This window comes from Pseudophryne corroboree, chromosome 2, assembly GCF_028390025.1.
Source record: "Pseudophryne corroboree isolate aPseCor3 chromosome 2, aPseCor3.hap2, whole genome shotgun sequence".
NCBI classification, from domain to species: Eukaryota; Metazoa; Chordata; class Amphibia; order Anura; family Myobatrachidae; genus Pseudophryne; species Pseudophryne corroboree.
Genome location: NC_086445.1, coordinates 756,820,073 through 756,838,773, shown reverse-complemented (window position 1 = coordinate 756,838,773; position 18,701 = coordinate 756,820,073). Strand labels below are relative to the sequence as shown.

The 18,701-nt window shown below is 36.6% G+C and overlaps 1 pseudogene; it reads right to left on the bottom strand.

The window, feature by feature from the left end:
- Positions 1-16,960: 16,960 nt before the first annotated feature.
- LOC135052103 (5S ribosomal RNA) lies at positions 16,961-17,078 on the bottom strand (annotated as a pseudogene).
- Positions 17,079-18,701: the final 1,623 nt, after the last annotated feature.

Below are 18,701 nucleotides of genomic sequence, written 5' to 3'. Positions count from 1 at the left end.
TAAGTTTCTTAGAAAAAACCTTTTAGTAGTTCAAGGATTAGTTTGACTGATGAAAAATCATCTGGCCTGCCTGTGTAGAGTGAATTCGTCTGGAAAGTCACTGGAAGCTTTTAAACAAAATCCCGCTGCAGCTGCAAGGCTGTACGATAATACCTGGGTGCTTCCCTGACAAGAAAGCACACACTATTGCTGATCAGGCTCTTGTAGCGATGCCAGAGCATCTCGCTTGCCACTGACAGGTATCGGACCCTACTCCACAAACAGCTTCTGGAGTACAATGTGGGGACAATATTCTGGATGTCAAGGAACCAGAAAAAAAACTCCTGTACAACTAACGCGTTTCTCGACCATATACTCCGGTCGTTTAATCAGAGGAAGGAGCAATCTGAAAGACACCAAGCCTTGCTCAGTTTTATAGACTGTGAATTATTAACTAATGTGAACCCGCTGGGATCAATTATCCAGCTGTCATTAATCTGTATCACTTTAATTAAAAACACACTAAGTAACCATACAGCAGAAACATATAGGTTTATAAAATATGGATAAATAAGGTAAAATAACATATAAAAGAAAGCTTGTCCGAAATATTCACTGGACTTTCAAACTGAATTAGCACCCTTTATATACCCTGAAGGATAAAACAAATAATATAAAACTTGCTACATGTTACATGTTTTAATGGTGAATGGAACAAAGAACTGATACATTATACTATACGAGCCATATACTGTAGCTCTTAATAAACTTCTAATACACCAGAATAAGCTCATAATAGTAATGAAACTTGATAACAGACACAGGTCCCTAATAAAGTCACTGCAATAAATGAATAATGTTATATCTTTCAAAGTTAGGTTACACATCACTAATCTAATTTTGAGTATCCATCTCCAAAGAATTATGCCCCTCCTTCTATGTGTTTTGTGTTGCATAGAACTTTATGACCGGCGGTATGAGACATCGGTTTATTATTATGACCGGTGTCCTCTTTTTGAATTCTTCTTAAATCCCCTTATTCCTTTAATTGGTTTAATTGTTCTTCTCCTAAGTTTGCCATGCGGTCAGGAATATTGCTGTGGAGATGAGTTTAAATATATCTCTCTTCCCGGAAGCAGCCTGTTTTTCGCATTGCAGCCACACTTTTAAAGCTATAACATTATTCATTTATTGCAGCACCAGTAGTAGCCTACATTTCTATCAACACAAAGTGGGGATGACCTTCACCGACAGTCACCAAATTAGTCACAAATATATATAATAAATAAATACACACTGCGCTTGACTTCACCGACAGCATCGCACAAATACATCTATGAGTAGGAAATAATATACTGCGGTCTGACCGGCAGTGTCACAGTACTTATGAAAATAAAATAAAAATTGTATAGTAAACTGGGGTACAGCTAAAACAAAAAAACAAAAAAACAAAATATATATATATATATATATATATATATATATATATATACACATACAAACAGTGGGGCAAAAAAGTATTTGGAGAGCCACCGATTGTGCAAGTTGACCCACTTAAAAAGAGGAGAGAGGTCTGTAATTTCCATCATAGGTACACTTCCACTGTGAAAGACAGAATCTGAAAAAAATTAAACAGGAAATCACATTGTATGACTTTTAAACAATTTACTTGTATATTCTTGTGGAAAATAAATATTTGGACACCCTACCAAGCAGCAAGATTTCTGGCTCTCACAGACCTGTTATTTCTTTAAGAAGCTCTTCTATCCTCCACTCGTTACCTGTATTAATGGCACCTGTTTGAACTGGTTATCTGTATAAAAGACACCTGTCCACACCCTCAAACAGTCAGACTGCTACCTCTCCACCATGGCCAAGACCAGAGAGCTGTCTAAGGACACCAGGGACAATATTGTAGAGCTGCACAAGGCTGGGATGAGCTACTCGACAATAGGCAAGCAGCTTGGTGAGAAGAGATCAACTGTTGGCGCAATTATTAAAAAATGTAAAAGAAATACAAGATCACTGACAATCTCCCTTGACCTGGGGCTCCATGCAAGATATCACCTCGTGGGGTATCAATGATCTTGAGAACGGTGAGGAATCAGCCCAGAACTACACGCGGGAACCTGGTCAATGACCTCAAGAGAGCTGGGACCTCATTCCCAAAGGTTACCATTATTAACACACTACGTCGTCATGGATTGAAATCCAGCAGCGCCCGAAAGGTCCCCCTGCTTAAGCCAGCATATGTCCAGGCCTGTCTAAAGTTTTCCAGTGACCATCTGGATGATCCAGAGGAGAATTGGGAGAATGTACAGTAATGTGGTCAGATGAGAGCAAAATCAAACTTTGTGGTATAAACTGCACTCGCCGTGTTCGGAGGGAGAAGAATGATGAATGGCACCCCAAAAACACTATACCCACTGTGAAGCATGGGGGTGGAAACATCATGCTTTGGGGCTGCTTTTCTGCAAAGGGGATAGGACGACTGATCCGTAGTAAGGAGAGGATGAATGGGGCCATGTATCGTGAGATTGTGGGCAAAAACCTCCTTCCCTCAGTAAGAGCATTGAACACATGCTTCTTTTTATCCATTTATTCCTTAACCTTATTATTAAGCCACATCGGTTTAAATTTATTACTCCTGCATTTGCTGCTCTTGGAAATGAACATATGAGTGCACCTGTCATGCACAATTGTAAAACCATCCCACATTTCAGTGGTATTCTTACCATGAAACAGAAGTTCCCAATTAATGTCCTTTATTGCTTGTTTCAGCATGTTGAAATTAGCTTTTCTAAAGTTAAAAGTCTTAGTTGGGCCCTTATAGTGTTGTTTTTGAAAACTGATACTGAATGTGACCATATTATGATCGCTATTTCCCAAAGTCTCCCCTACTTTAGTATTTGATATTATCTCCACATTATTAGTTAGTACTATGGGGGTAATTCTGAGTTGATCGCAGCAGCAAGTTTGTTAGCAATTGGGCAAAACCATGTGCACTGCAGGGGGGGCAGATATAACATTTGCAGAGGGAGTTAGATTTGGGAGGGTTATTTCGTTTCTGTGCAGGGTAAATACTGGCGGCTTTATTTTTACACTGCAATTTAGATTTCAGTTTGAACACACCCCACTCAAATCTAACTCTATCTGCACATGTTATATCTGTCCCCCCAGCAGTGCATATGGTTTTGCCCAATTGCTAACAAATTTGCTGCTGTGATCAACTCAGAATTAGGCCCTATGTCCAGTATAGTCCTAAGTCTAATTGGTTTCTCGATTACCTGGAACAAGTAGTGGTCTTTTAGTAAGTTTAAGAAACTGTTACCCCTAGCTATATTTACTGTTCCAGTGTTCCAATTTATGTCCCTGATAATTAAATTCCCCAATGATTAGGACCTCACCAAGTCCAGCAGATTTTTCAATTTGCTGCAAGAGTTGCAATTCATCAGTCACACTAATATCTGGCTGTTTGTAGCATGTCCCTATTAATAGCTTTTTTGTATCTTTCCCCTCATTCGAAAACTCAACCCATAATGACTCCATGTTGTCCCTAGTCCCTTCGTAAATAACCTCCATTAAATACGGTTTTAAGAATGGCTTAATATAAATACATACACCCCCTCCCTTTTTATTAGTCCTATCTCTCCTGAAGAGAGTATATTTTTCCAAGTTTGTTGCCTTGTCGTGAGAATTGTCCCACCATGTCTCTGTAATGCCTACTATATCATATTGATCATTAAGTACATTAGTTTCTAATTCCCCCATTTTACTTGTTAAACTTCTTGCATTTGCAAGCATACACTTTAGTTTAGTAATTCCCTGGTTTGTATTTTTTTTTGTAGAATTATTTCTCTAGTTACAGTACTTGTTTATTTTTTGATTTACTACTGCTGACTATTCTTCCCTTCCCCACCTCTCCACCCCCGTTATACTTTATAGATCCCTCCTTTCTGCTCTCTCCAATTGTCCCACTAATTCTTTCTAATCCCTCCCCACAGACACCTAGTTTAAAATCTCCTCCAACCTGTGTGGCCTATATGTATTATTAGTTCTCTCCATTGCTCTACTAGGTCATGCTCTATTTTAAGAATTAAAAAAATGAAAACATATGCAGTACTTACCTATTTAATGGCCCTATTCATGAGATGAGATGCGATCGCAAACTGCTGATTTTTGAGGCAGTACACATGCGCAGTACTCGTTCTGCGAGTGTGCAGTCCGGGAGATGCGTTTGCATCTCATGGATGCAAACGCCTCTGACTGACTGACAGGCAGAGTTGTTTGCAGGGCAGTTGGGGGTGGCACCGTGGCATTTCGGGGCAGGGCATCTAAAATTCGGTGGGTCTGGGCCTCTGCCAGTAAAGACCAAAGATAGAAATTGTGTTATTACTGTAGGTCCTGAGGAGCGCTAATTGATATTTACTTTTAGGATTATGTGCTTAGAATTTTACTGTATTGAAAAAGAGGTAAATAAGTTTTTCCCATAGACGAATGATCTCCGAGGTACAACAAGTGAAGATGGTATACAGCAGAATTTATTAAAACATATCATTCATAAAATGTAACACACATAAAATAATAACAAACCACTTAAAAAAATTCACATTGAATCATAAGTGGTAAATGCTTTTCATGGATTTTAACCTGTTAATAGCCCCTTTCTGGGGAATTTAATTAGAGTTGAGTCACTCCAATAAGAATTAACGATAGTCACCCAATGAGTTTCATCAATATAGGTTCATAAATAAATAATATATACATATTACTATATTTAGTAAATCTATAGAGATGTGAATGTGATAGTAAATTTGAGATATCTTAATGTAAGTAATTATTAATCCATGGTTCTTGACATTACCCGATGAGCACAAGTAGCAGATACGGTAAAAAGTGACGGGACCATTTTTGTAGTTTATTAAATTCTACACACTGAAGGTGCAATCCAAATTTTGATCCGATTGTCCATTTGGGTGTACTCATTCACGCAATGCAAGCCACGCATTGGTAATGACGTCATTATGTCAACCCTCTTTTCATCTCCTTAGGGGAGATTCATTAAAATTCTAATTACGCAGTTTTCCTATTTCACACCTGAAGAATACTTATGTTCATTTTCAGCTTCCTAACGTATCGGGAAGTAAGAGAATTAGTGATGAGTCTGTCAGTGAGTTAGTGAGTGAGTGAGGGCTTTCACATTTATTTATATATATATAATATATATATATATATATAAGATAGATAGATAGATAGATAGATAGATAGATAGATAGATAGATAGATAGAGAGATAGATAGATAGATAAGGTATCTATGGCTAGTTAAACCCCAAGATCTGAGATAAAAACATTTATTACATAGAGAGCTTATTGCATACAGGATAATCAAATATACGTATATGTATATAAATATACATATATATATGTGTGTATATATGTGTGTGTATATAAAGTACTATGCATCCTGTAATAGATTGGTGTCTATACACTCATATGTCCATACATTCTTCAAAGATGTGGATGCCAACGGCTATATCCCACAAACCAGCTGTCATTTATCTAGATGGAAACAGAGTGTACCATACGCCCAATATCTGAGGATTAGACGCAATTGCAGCACCCTAGAAGATTACTGGGAACAGTCTTCCATTTTGACCAATAGGTTCTTAGAACGGGGATAAGAAAACCACATTGTACTTACCAATTATCCGCATTATATGGTGTCCATATCTGATGTCTGCATTTTGATCATGTCAGCCATTTTTTATTCACTGTTATTGTCGAATACTTTTATATAAATATATTAAAAAATATTTTAAAGTGATTTGTGGTCAAATTCTGGATGATATCTATGTGTTTAGCTCCCTTAGACACCACCCCTTTCTCTGCATTTGTACTATTGTATTCCGTATAACGTTTTGAGGTTGAGCTCTCCATTTAGCGCTAATGTTAGGTCTACCCCACTTTCCATCCATTTCTTTCTGTTAGAAGACCTATCTAGCAGCTGATCATGACTCTATTCAGAGATAGATCTAAAAGGTCTACTAAGGTTAAAAATATTTTTGAAGATGAAGAATTTGTAGTCCCCTGAGGATTTCTATGGGTATCCTCAACTCTGTTGAGAAATTAGCCATTAGAGAGTTAAAGAGTTGGTATGACATCATCACTTTAGAAAAATACCTGGAGGTAGGTCGTATCCCCAGAGGATTACGCCTCCAGAAAACACCTACTATAGGAGGGGGGAATAAGGAGTATATCAGCAACTGGAAAGCCATACTGGATGATTGTTCATCTAAGTTGATTTCTCTAATTATAACGGAAAGGAAAAGAGAACTGAACATATTAGATACAGAAATCAAAAACATTAAAGCCTTAGCGGCCAAGTTTGATGAAAGGGAAGAGTTCAAGAGGGATGTACTTGATCTACAGTACAAACTTGATAATGTGGAAAATGAGATCATATCCAAAAAGCATAACAAATTTATTAGAGACAAAAATGACTACATATTGGGTCTGGTCCATCATATACCAGTCCCAGAGGACAGATAGGATAATAAGGGTAGGTTACAGTCCCAATATTATAGAAATACACAACAGGATAATTATTCAAGATACAACCAAGTACAATTTGTAAATCCTAATGTTAAAAACACGAATCGAGGTAGATATAATAATCGGAGACCATACCAATCTCCTGGATACTACCATAGGCCACCACATAGAAATAGAATACCTTCGTATCAGAATCATTATAGACCACGTAGGTATCAAGAGGACCCCAGAGATAGATATCCACCAAGAAGATAAAGGTATGACACCCTCAGATCTCCTATTCCAGAATTTTTTCCACAAAGACGTTTTTTTAGAAGAGAAGAGGGGCACGCGGTTTCCCCTGGTACAACAAACAGAAATGCTGCACACCCGTATGGATTCTCCACGAGGACTAAAGAGAAGTTTCGCTGGAGACAACAAGAAAATAGGGGTGGCAGGAAAAAGCCCCAAAAAAGAAGGGCACTTTTCCACCAGGAGAAACCACGTCTGGGATTATCAACATTACCAAGAGATAACTATCCACAGCGGAGAAATCGTTATTAAACAGAGGTTTGAAATTCGCTCCGAACATGCACATAAATAAGTTTGACTTATTTATAGATTTAAACAAATACGGACGTAATTTAACCATCCAGAGGCATTTCCTCAAAAATCCATCGAATATACAAAATAAGAGTAATGATAGGAAGGCGGTTGTTTCGCTTCCGTCGAAATTTTATCCGGTGGAATCTAAAGGCAGTCATATAGAAATTTTTTATGAGTCAGTGAAGAATGACTTTAAGACTATCAAGGTCTCTGATAACAAATACAAGGCAAACCTCAATCCGCAAGAAAAGAAAGCTATAAAAACACTTAAGGAAGACAAGGACTTGGTAATTAAAAGTGCCGACAAGGGAGGAGCTGTGGTTTTACAAACCAAAAAAGCCTATGTAGATGAGGCAACAAAAATACTTTATGACAATATTACATATGTCGAATTACCAGACAATCCTACCAAAATCTATCAAGAAGAACTATCACTGCTTCTATCAGAAGCTTTGAAGAATGAGGTCATTTGTAAAGAAGAGTTTGATTTTCTTTATATTAAGTTTTCCACAGTTCCCACTTTTTACCATATCCCTAAGGTACACAAGAGTAAGACATCTCCTCCAGGAAGGCCGATCATTGCAGGGATCAATTCCTTATCTTCTAATCTCTCCCATTACTTGGATCTCAAGTTACAACCGTATGTGCTACAGTTGAAGTCTCATCTGAAAGACTCTACCAGTATTCTTTATAAACTAAGCACTGTCACATGGACGGATGATATGCGATGGTTGACAATTGACGTACAATTGTTGTATTCTACCATTCCCCATAAAAAAGGTATGGATGCAATAAGTAAAATGCTTCTAGGTGACCTGAAAATGACTGCAAAGGTCAAGAAATTTTTGCTGGATAGCATTACTTTTATTCTTAGTCATAATTTTTTTGAATACAATCAAAAGTATTATCTACAACTACAGGGAACCGCTATGGGGAGTAAATTTGCCCCAGCTTACCCTAACCTATATATGGGTTGGTGGGAGGAGACTTTCATCTATCAGTCCAAATATAATGAGAACATACTTTTCTACCAAAGATATATAGGCGATCTTTTATTCATTTGGCGAGGTGATATCTCTAGCATTAATGAATTTGTTTCATTCATTCATGATAATGACTTCAATTTGAAGTTCACCCACCGTACCAATACCACCAGTATTGATTATTTAGATCTGGTACTGACTGGACATTCAGGTAGCACGATTCAAACCAAAACATTCTTCAAAGATGTGGACGCCAACAGCTATATCCCACAATCCAGCTGTCATTTATCTAGATGGAAACAGAGTGTACCATACGCCCAATATCTGAGGATTAGACGCAATTGCAGCACCCTAGAAGATTACTGGGAACAGTCTTCCATTTTGACCAATAGGTTCTTAGAACGGGGATACAAGAAAGACTCATTAGACACAGCTATGAATAGGGCAGCCTCACAAGAAAGAGAGACTATGTTGGAACCAAAGGTTAAATCCAAGACCAATAGGACTTTGACTGCTCGGCCTTTTATCACCCAATATAATTGTGAGAATTATAATGTAAGAAAAATTATGGAGAAACACTGGGGCATTTTGAAGAAGGACCCAATTTTGGGATCAGAACTATCGGTTAGACCAGAGTTCGTATTCCGTAGGGCAACAAACCTTAAAAGTATAGTAGCTCCAAGTAGAGTAGAGGAAGGAACCACAACTAAGCTCAATAGTGGTACCTTCATTCCATCCAAAGGCTGTTTCCCTTGTTCGAAATGCATTTGTTGTCATTTTATGGAGAGAAAACCATTCAGCCACAAAACAGATATGGGGAAGATTTATAGGGTTAACCATTTGGTGAACTGTAACACGGAGTACGTTATTTACAGAATCGCCTGCAGCTGTGGTTTATTTTACATTGGAAAAACCAAAAGACAACTGAAAATTAGAGTGCAAGAGCACATAAGAAACATTAAAAATAAAATTCTCACACACAGCTTGCCCCGACACTTTAAAGAAAAACACGAGTCTAAGGTAGATAAAAATAATTTCTCTTCACAGTATTAGAACACATCTCGATAGATCCTAAGGGGAGCAGTAGGGACCTCACCCTTTCTAAGAAAGAGACGTTCTGGATTTATACATTAGATTCTTTAACCCCTAATGGTCACAATGAAGGATGTGATATTGTATCATTTTTATGACATTTTCTGTACTGATTATGTGTCTGAGAAGGTCATATAATGATAGTATTGTAATATATGACCTTTACTGTAAGTGTGGAAACATATGCCAACATACATGCTATTTTTTGAACAGTTCTTTCAGCCATTTTTATCACATTTTTTTTTCATATATATTATTATTATTATTATTATTATTATTTTTTACTATCTAGATGTTTTTTCTTATTCTATGGTCATATATGCTTTGGCACGTATGTTCATTCTATCTTTGGTCACCAATGGGGCAGATCATTCAGCACTTCAGCATTCCCATTAATAAGTTACTTTGTCCTCGTTTTTTGTCCCATTTCATACAGCCCCACATTCATAGACATAATGTTCCTTCATTAAAGATGTATCCACTAGTGCTTTCACTAATATTAGTAGCAAACACCACTTATTTAATACCATATGTCCTTATAGGTTAGATAGCATTTTATAGTCACTTATATTAAGGGTCACGTAATTAGTATCCCTATTTATATAGGATATCCATGGTTAGTCAGACCAGCCGGATTAGTCCATGTGGGACCATTCTCATCAGTTTATGTAACATATGTGCTGGTATAATCTGTTATCTATTGTTCCACCTATGTTTAATATCTTTATATATTACTTTTTATATTCCCTGCACTCCTATTATACATGTCACTTAGTATCTACTAATATCAGTTATGCATCATTTCACTTATCGTTGTTCCTATGTATTATATTTCCCTGCACATTCACTATATATGTCATTTTTACATCTGCTGCTTTATTAAAAACGCAAGCAAGAGTTAGAGTATTGCAGTCTTGGCTACTTCTGCCATCCAGCGGCAATAGACTGCTGTTGTCCACTACGTCATTTCCGCCAACCGGGACCGGAAGTGACGTCGGCGCAAATAGATGTGTGCTGAATTCACACAGTTTACGAAGGGGATTCCCCCTCTTTTATATACAGGACAGGGTGGCCGGGTTCCGTATGGCAGTGGGTCAGAGAGAACCCACTTGTTTAGACCCTTTTCGATGCGCTGGCGTCATTTCCGCCAACCGGGACCGGAAGTAACGTCGGTGCTAAGAAACGCCGTTTTTAGAGCTCCATCATTATCAGGAATATATATATAACTGCTGGATTAGGTTCAGATCTAAGTCCCTACTTTGCTGGTTTCAGACAGGACCCATAGATATTGCTGTTACTGTTATAAAATGTAGTGGTTGGCAATAAACCTCACTCACGCCAACCAGGACCGGAAGTGACGTCGGCGGAATGCACGCCGAGCTATTGAAATATATTTATTATCACTGCTTCCACATAGTACTTCTTATATAAATGAATAAACTTTTTTGATTAAGCCTTTATAATATAGTAGTTGATCCCCTTATATACTGAATGTTATCAGGCTCATGGGTGATTTTAAATAGGGTTGTTTTTTTTTGTTTTCCCCCAGGTTCTCACAGGATATGAGGTAATTGAAGGTGTGGTATATAAACCCCTGGATCAGCACAGTGTTTTCACTGCTGACTAGGAGAGGCCACTCTTCCTGCTGAGTAAGTTACAATGTTACTACTTTTTGTTTCTTTAAAGGCTGGGCTGACTCACAGATGTTTCCTTACACCTAGAAATACTTCTGTAACTATGTTATTATTCTGAAAGCTTGAATGGTTTTTAACTGGCTCTAGTAATGAAATGTGTCTAATTTTTATGGTAAAAGCCATTGCTACTTTTAAATACTGGAGCTAGCTAACCACTGTGGATGGTAATGATATCAGTAATCACCTGATTTGACATCCACAGTAGAAATTTACTAATGACACCATGCTAAAGGCTAAAGGTTTTTCACATTATGTTCATATCATTATTATATCAACAGATGGGTTTCACACCTCCTAGCTAATTAGGCTGTGGATGGTAATGATATCAGTAATCATTTGATTTAGATATCTATAATAGAGATTAACTATATCATTAATCAATTAAATCAGTAATCATTTGATTTAGACATCTATAATAGAGATTAACTATTAACATCACGCTGTTAGAGGTTTTGTTATTATTTCCATTATATGAGCACAGTGGTTTCATATCTCCTAGCCAATTAGGCCCAATTGATTGAGCTGTCATGGCAATTAACTAATTGGGTGCAATCAATTAAGTTGTCATGGTAATTAATTTACATAGATTTATATTCGATGCATATTTATAGAATGAATAGGTCATGAGTACACCATTATCTTTATTATAGGGATTATCCACGAAAACAAAATTGTGGCTTATACCGAACTCAGCATTATTGTATTATTGTTTGCCTTACTGAGTTGGTATGTATTAACATTCTTACTGGCTGAAGGATTTTTTGATTACATATATTTATTTTATACTAAGACAATATTTTTACCATAGGCATATTCTATTCAAATCTTGCTGTGGAATCAGCGCACTTTTTATTACATCTGTTATTGCAAATCCTGTTTTACTGGTATGTACAACATTTGTCATTTGATACTCTGTATTTCTATTGCTATGTATGTTCAATTTCCTCCTCATGCTTCACCCCCTCCATCTTGGATTCTCTCATACAATGTTATAATAGACACTACCGAATGATGTTGAAATTAATTATTGAAACATATCCAATGGACTCATTTTCTCCTTTTATTTACCTCATCATTTCATTTTAGAAATGTTTTAGATTAATTCACCCGATAGGGTTTGGAAATATTATATATATATTTTATGGTTTTTTCAGATGTGGGACTAATACGATCACTAATTGGTCATCTATTCTTTTATGTTCTTCTGACTTTTTTGGTATGTATATGCATGCTCATATATGTATATATTGCCATCCAATTATTTGTAACTATCCTTTTGACCACTATGGCCTGACCTTGCTATTGTGCATATTATCATATATCATTGATCTATTTATTGTTTAGATATTGAGCCCCTGATGAAGTCCAGTTGGACGAAACGCGTCGGTTTTCTGGTCCGGATATAAGAACATCGGATATGTACTAATTAAGAAAACCACATTGGACTTACCAATTATCCGCATTATATGGTGTCCATATCTGATGTCTGCATTTTGATCATGTCAGCCATTTTTTATTCACTGTTATTGTCGAATACTTTTATATAAATATATTACAAGATTCTTTTAAAGTGATTTGTGGTCAAATTCTGGATGATATCTATGTGTTTAGCTCCCTTAGACACCACCCCTTTCTCTGCATATATATATAAATATATATATATATTTAGGAGATTAGGTCGCACTCACGTATAACGAAAATCATCCGCTGGGGTGTCATCCACAAATGCTATGGGCATCCACTTATAGAAACCAGAAAAATGGAGCACTCACCAGTCTTTATCCTTAAATTTATATCAGTTTATTCTATGGACAGCATAATGTCAATTGCATGTTGCAGCCAGAAAGTTTTCCTCAAACGTTTTCGGTCACATACAGACGATTATCAGGAGATTCCAACAGATTTATAGCACAAGCTGTCTTATCCATATTCCAAACCATCAGCCATAAAGCTGACCATTCCTCACCGGCTCCTTAAATACCCCTTCATACAAAAAAGCTGCCAAAACGGCCTCATAGTGACGTCATACAATGGGCGGGGCTTGGGAAATCCATCACCAGATTAGCTAAAGTTAAACAATTACTGTGTGCATTACAATGCAATCATAGCTCATCTGAATATACTCACAGAGGTAACTTGCCCCCAAAGACATCTAACACAGTTGTAGTGTATGACCGCCGCCGCCCGCAGCCAAGCTGCGTGCTCCCGGACGCTGTAATGGCCACTTCCTGAGTCCAATGAACCGCATCTCGTGATCCTGGAAGTGACGTTGCGGCGCGGTCGCTAAGCAACCCTCCACACCGCCGGGGCACAGGATACGCTAAATCAATAACATCTAAGCCATCAGTGGAGGACCCTACCCTTAAAGCAGGATATTTCACCATAAACTCAATATGAATTCACATCCAAGGATAAAGGTGACCATATGGAGCCTTTACCCAATAGCAAAAAGCTAAATACCCCACGTCACTAACAGTGGACCATTAAAGTATTTCTAAACCGAAATGAATATAGGAGTTCTAACTCCTATCACTAAAGGGGGAATCTAGGGGCCGGTGAGCCTTAGATGATAACTAAATATACCACCCCCAACACATATAAAATTACAAATATATCTTACTTAATACAAACAAAAATATACTATCAAAGTTACTAAAGAGGCTACTAAAGGAGTGTATTGGTCCTAAAAAACTACCTATCTTAAAAAAATCCCCAAAGGGTTATTCTCATTAAGTCCATCCGGGACCAATGTCCCCAACCTGAAGATCCATCTGGCTTCAAGTTTCTTCAAAATCATAGTTCGGTCACCCCCCCTCACCGGGTCTGGTACCCAATCAATTATTCTGTACCTGAGTGCTGACACCTGATGCCCCGATGTCAGAAAGTGTTGTGCGACCGGTTTATCTGTATGGCCAGACAAGATGGCTTTGTGGATAGAACTTCTGTGGTTCGCCATATATATAAAAGATAGATAGATAGATAGATAGATAGATAGATAGATAGATAAGGTATCTATGGCTAGTTAAACCCCAAGATCTGAGCTAAAAACATTTATTACATAGGGAGCTTATTGCATACAGGATAATCAAATATACATATATATATATATATATATATATATATATATATATGTGTGTGTATATAAAGTACTATGCATCCTGTAATAGATTGGTGTCTATACACTCATATGTCCATATATTTATTATACACCCACATATCAATAATAAGTGGTCAACTGTATCACCCTTTAGTTACTTACTTTAGATAGAATTGTATATGGCAAATGAAGGAGTATTTCTTCTAATAAGGAGAATTCTTCTCCTGTATATACTGCAGTTAATTCTAGATTTGTTATTAAGATCTCTGTTTAATATAATTAATAGTAGATTTAAACGACTTAGATGTTGATATGGCCTAATCAAATAAATTGGTATTACAAATGTAATTTTATTATATATTCAGAAGTTAATTATTTTGGGAGCTTTAATATTTACAAATATCACTTTGTCAGTATTCACCCTTTACTGGTGTACAGACTCCTCTCCAGTATAATAGCGGATAGATATAACCAATTCAAATAAATCAACTTGGTACTTATAGAACCACCTTGTCGGTGTCCAAACTCTAAGCTAGTGCATAAACTACACCTCTAGTATTAGTCCTAATGGATTTAGGTCCTATTAATTTATATTTTATTTAGTTAGATATGTTATATAAACTGTGACTTTACAAATGCCTAAAATAGTGAATAACATTAACAGATGGTCTTAATGACCTATCTGAATAAAAATTATAACTTGGTGTTTTAATCCTACTTCCATAATCCTAAAGTGTATCCTCCATTCCTTGTGGTCTCAGCGTGAAGCTGTGAACAAACTGGTGGGCCTTGATTTTCCCTATAGACTTGATCACCGTTACATCACATCCTGTGTGGTCAATCAACATTAATTTAAATTGTCTCCCTTTTCATAACACCTACAGATATGTCTACTTGCAGCCTTGCCAGACTTGAACGCATCGCAGGCAAGGATTCCTGGCACAGAGAGGTGCTTGAGGGAGCGTGCGACGCTTGCCACGATCTATTCCCACTCTATGGGTGTTGCGGACACCCACGAGTTGGAGTAGCCCTGGTGTAGTGGGATTGAGGCTGGCGGCATTGTCAGCTGTCGGGATTTCGGCGTCAATATCCTTAACGCCGGGATCCCGACCGCCGGCAAATTGACTGCATCCCAGTGGAACTATGTACAGAGCTTACATATATGCGTAAAAACTTTTGCTAATACTACAGTACTATACAATTAGCAATATACATACACATATGAGTATTAACCATTGTAACCTCCAGATACACAAATTGCTTTTATTATTATTATTATTATTATTATTATTGTTACTAAGGTAGAAACTTAATAAGTGTTATACAACCCTCATTTTAGATGTAACATACTTTTTATACATGGTGATCACATACAGTATATAGCTTATTATTATTGTTTGTGACCTCATATTAACCAACATACAATTCTTTTAATAAACAATCTAAAGAACTTCTACCCAAGTGATTACAGAAAAGAAGTTATATTTAAACCTTTAGGTGTTAATGTATTTAAATTATATATCCAGAATAATTCTCTTTTGGAAAGCTGAACATCACAACTTCCGCCCCTTTTGTTTTCCTTTATATGTTCTACGATAGTAAACTGTAGACTGCATATATTGTGGTGCTCCAAAAATGTATTGGTAGACTATGTGTCAACATTTAATTTTTTTTCTTTTCCTGAGGTGTTCTTATAGCCATAGTTTAAGGGTTCTTTTTGTCTTACCCACATAATAAAGGTTGCAACCACAAGTTATATGATAGATTACGTAATTGGAATTACAAGTATGCAAATCTTTGAATCTATATATTTTATTTTCTTCATCTCACATAACCGGAGACTTTTTCCATGTGTCTATAGAAAATACACTTGTTACATGGCTGGCTACTTATTTTCCTATGAAATAGGTCTGATCTTACGGATTGTGAGATTTTATTTGTGCTCTGTAATTCACTAGGTGTCAAATACTTTTAAAGTTTAATGCTTTTCTATAAGTAACGGTTGGTCTCTCTGGGAGGTGGGGACCAAGAATCAGATCTTTCTGTAGGATACCCCAATGTTTTCCCGGAATTCTTTTAATGGTTCTATTATCCATATTAAATTGTGTTATGAATGGTCTGTTTCTATTTGTTTCTTCTTTCAGGCATGGTTTTTCTTTCAATAATTTCTTTCTCTCCCTTCCAAAACCTTTAATTAGTGCTTTCTCAATATTTTCTCTTCTAGAGCCTCTTTCCAAAAATCTTTTCACCAATAATTGAGATTATTCCCAATACATCTTTCAGAAGAAAGACAGACAAAATTACTCTTCCAGGAGTTCTCTTAGTTATGGATTAAATTTTACAAGGAAATTTCATCCAATCATGATACTAGATAATGATGTTCTACATACAAAAATATGATAATGAAAACATCAAAAGAAATGTAATACAATAAAGTATAGCTGTTAATGTTGAATCTAAAATCCATTATAGAATTAAAATGGGAAGTTAAAAGGATATTAATTGCTTGCCAAACCAGCCTGTATTGTACAGGCATGGAAGTAGATATAAGTTTGTACCGACTGACCAGGTGAGAATATTCAGGACAAATCAATCATTACAGACTCTCAAAAAATAATGTTGTCACCCTAATTGTTGCATAGGGGAGTTTAAGGTCCAATGAGAAGCAGATCTCCAGCTCCGTTGATTCTGCCTATAGAAGGTCTATTTCAATCGAGAATAAAAATTCAGGATATGTCTTACCCTACATGATATATGTTTATATGGGTATATTTAGACAAATTGTTTGTGTTAAAGTTATTGCATGTAATGTCTGATTCCAAATCTATGTATCAATGTAGAATAGTCTAGTAAAATAGCTTAAATACAAGACTGGGTCATATGGGTTCCAATGTTGGTCTTGTGAAAAAAGGGGAAGGATAATATAGATTGTGAATCTGCATTCAATGTTAGACTCTAGGAATATCCGGGGTAAGACAACCTACAACACCTGGTATTCCCATGTTGTCTTCCATAAGGTACTTACCTGGCCCAACACTTTATCATTTCCAAGATCAGATGAGATTGGGCAAATTCAGTGTGGTATGGTTGTAGGAAAACTTATATCATATCCCTCTATTGGAATCATTGATGAGAGTTCATGAAATGAGAAAAGTGAAATGTTTGAAAGAGAATAGTGGAGATGGATTATATGTGTGGGGGACACATAGGCATAGAAAAGGAAAGGACTGAGAAGATAGAACAGATTAGCTAGAGATAATTAAAGAAAAAGTCCGATCTGCTTTCAATGTTAAGTAGAAATGTATTCACCGCCCCTAGAATTTTTGGACCTCCTCTGGATCACTGATGAGAGTCTATTAATTAAAAGACATGAATAAGAACGACACAGATAAGGCATTGTGCTTACAATAGACGTACTGACATGAAAACTCAAAAAAAATGATAACGGAGACAGAATTCATAGTATAAAATATTATAAATGCTTGATCCCTATGATCCCTATGATGCACAGAGAGACAGATCTATGCATGCACAAAAAAGGTTTGGTTATATCCCTTCCCTTATACACAGTCATAAGAGTAGGGGTCAAATGCACAGTCAGAAGTTCAGCATGTAGTGGATTTTCAAGTATAAATATTTAACATGGTGTCTAGGATATAGTAAGTATTCTGAACATTGGCATTAATACACAGTACACACACAATTTTATCACATAAGTTTATACCTTACCTTTGGTAAATTCAAAGGTGTATGGGTTTGTGCATGTGAGTGTCCCCCTTCTCTTAACCTTAAGCTATGTGTCTAGTCCCTCTCAGAGGATACAGTAATCTACAAATACCACTATACATACAGCTTCAATGCAGCTATATGAATGTTGTGCTGGTTTGCACTTGCTCTCGGACTATAGATAGATTATCAACAAAAATGTGTACACAAAGGCAGCATCAGAGCTTTCCTGTCTATTGCGCTGTGATAAAGTATGTGCTTCTACAATCTCACTTGTACATCAATCATCAACCAGAGGAAACTTGGATCCCAATATGTGTCCTGTAGTTCTCTAAGAATTGCTGTAGAATCCTTTAAATACAATTTCAGAGATTTTACATATTTTTGTAATTTCAGATTGACAAAATGTGATAAATTTGCAGTCAGAGATTCTTTGCCTGATATGATGGGCCTTCCAGGGGGACACTCCTTATTCTAATGTATTTTGGGTATATGATAAAAAATGGGCATACTGAAAGGGTTGTAACATATAAATATTCAAATTAGATGACCTGATCATTCTTTGCTTTATTTAGCAGTATGATTCCATTTGGTAATCTACTGTAGGATCCCCTTCTAGTTTTATATCAGAAGAGTTTTCATCAATTATTTCATGTGCTTCATTTATATATGTCAATCTTTTTGGAATCACCAATGCACACCCTTTGTCAGCCTGTTTAATCACTATGTCAGTGTTAGACTTTTATTATTTAACTGCCTGTCATTCCATGGGATCTAAATTAGAACCTTTTCTTTTGTCTTTTTAAGCTTCTATTTTTCTAAGGTCCTCCTTAACTAGATCATAAAAAATGTCTAAATAGCTTCCTTGTGACTCTACTGGGTAATACTTAATGGCTGTACTGACGGGAGAGATGTGCGCTGAGCGATCTTAACCCAGACCGCTCAGCACACATCTTTCCCTCCGCTCAGCACAGCGTGATGTGCTGAGCGAG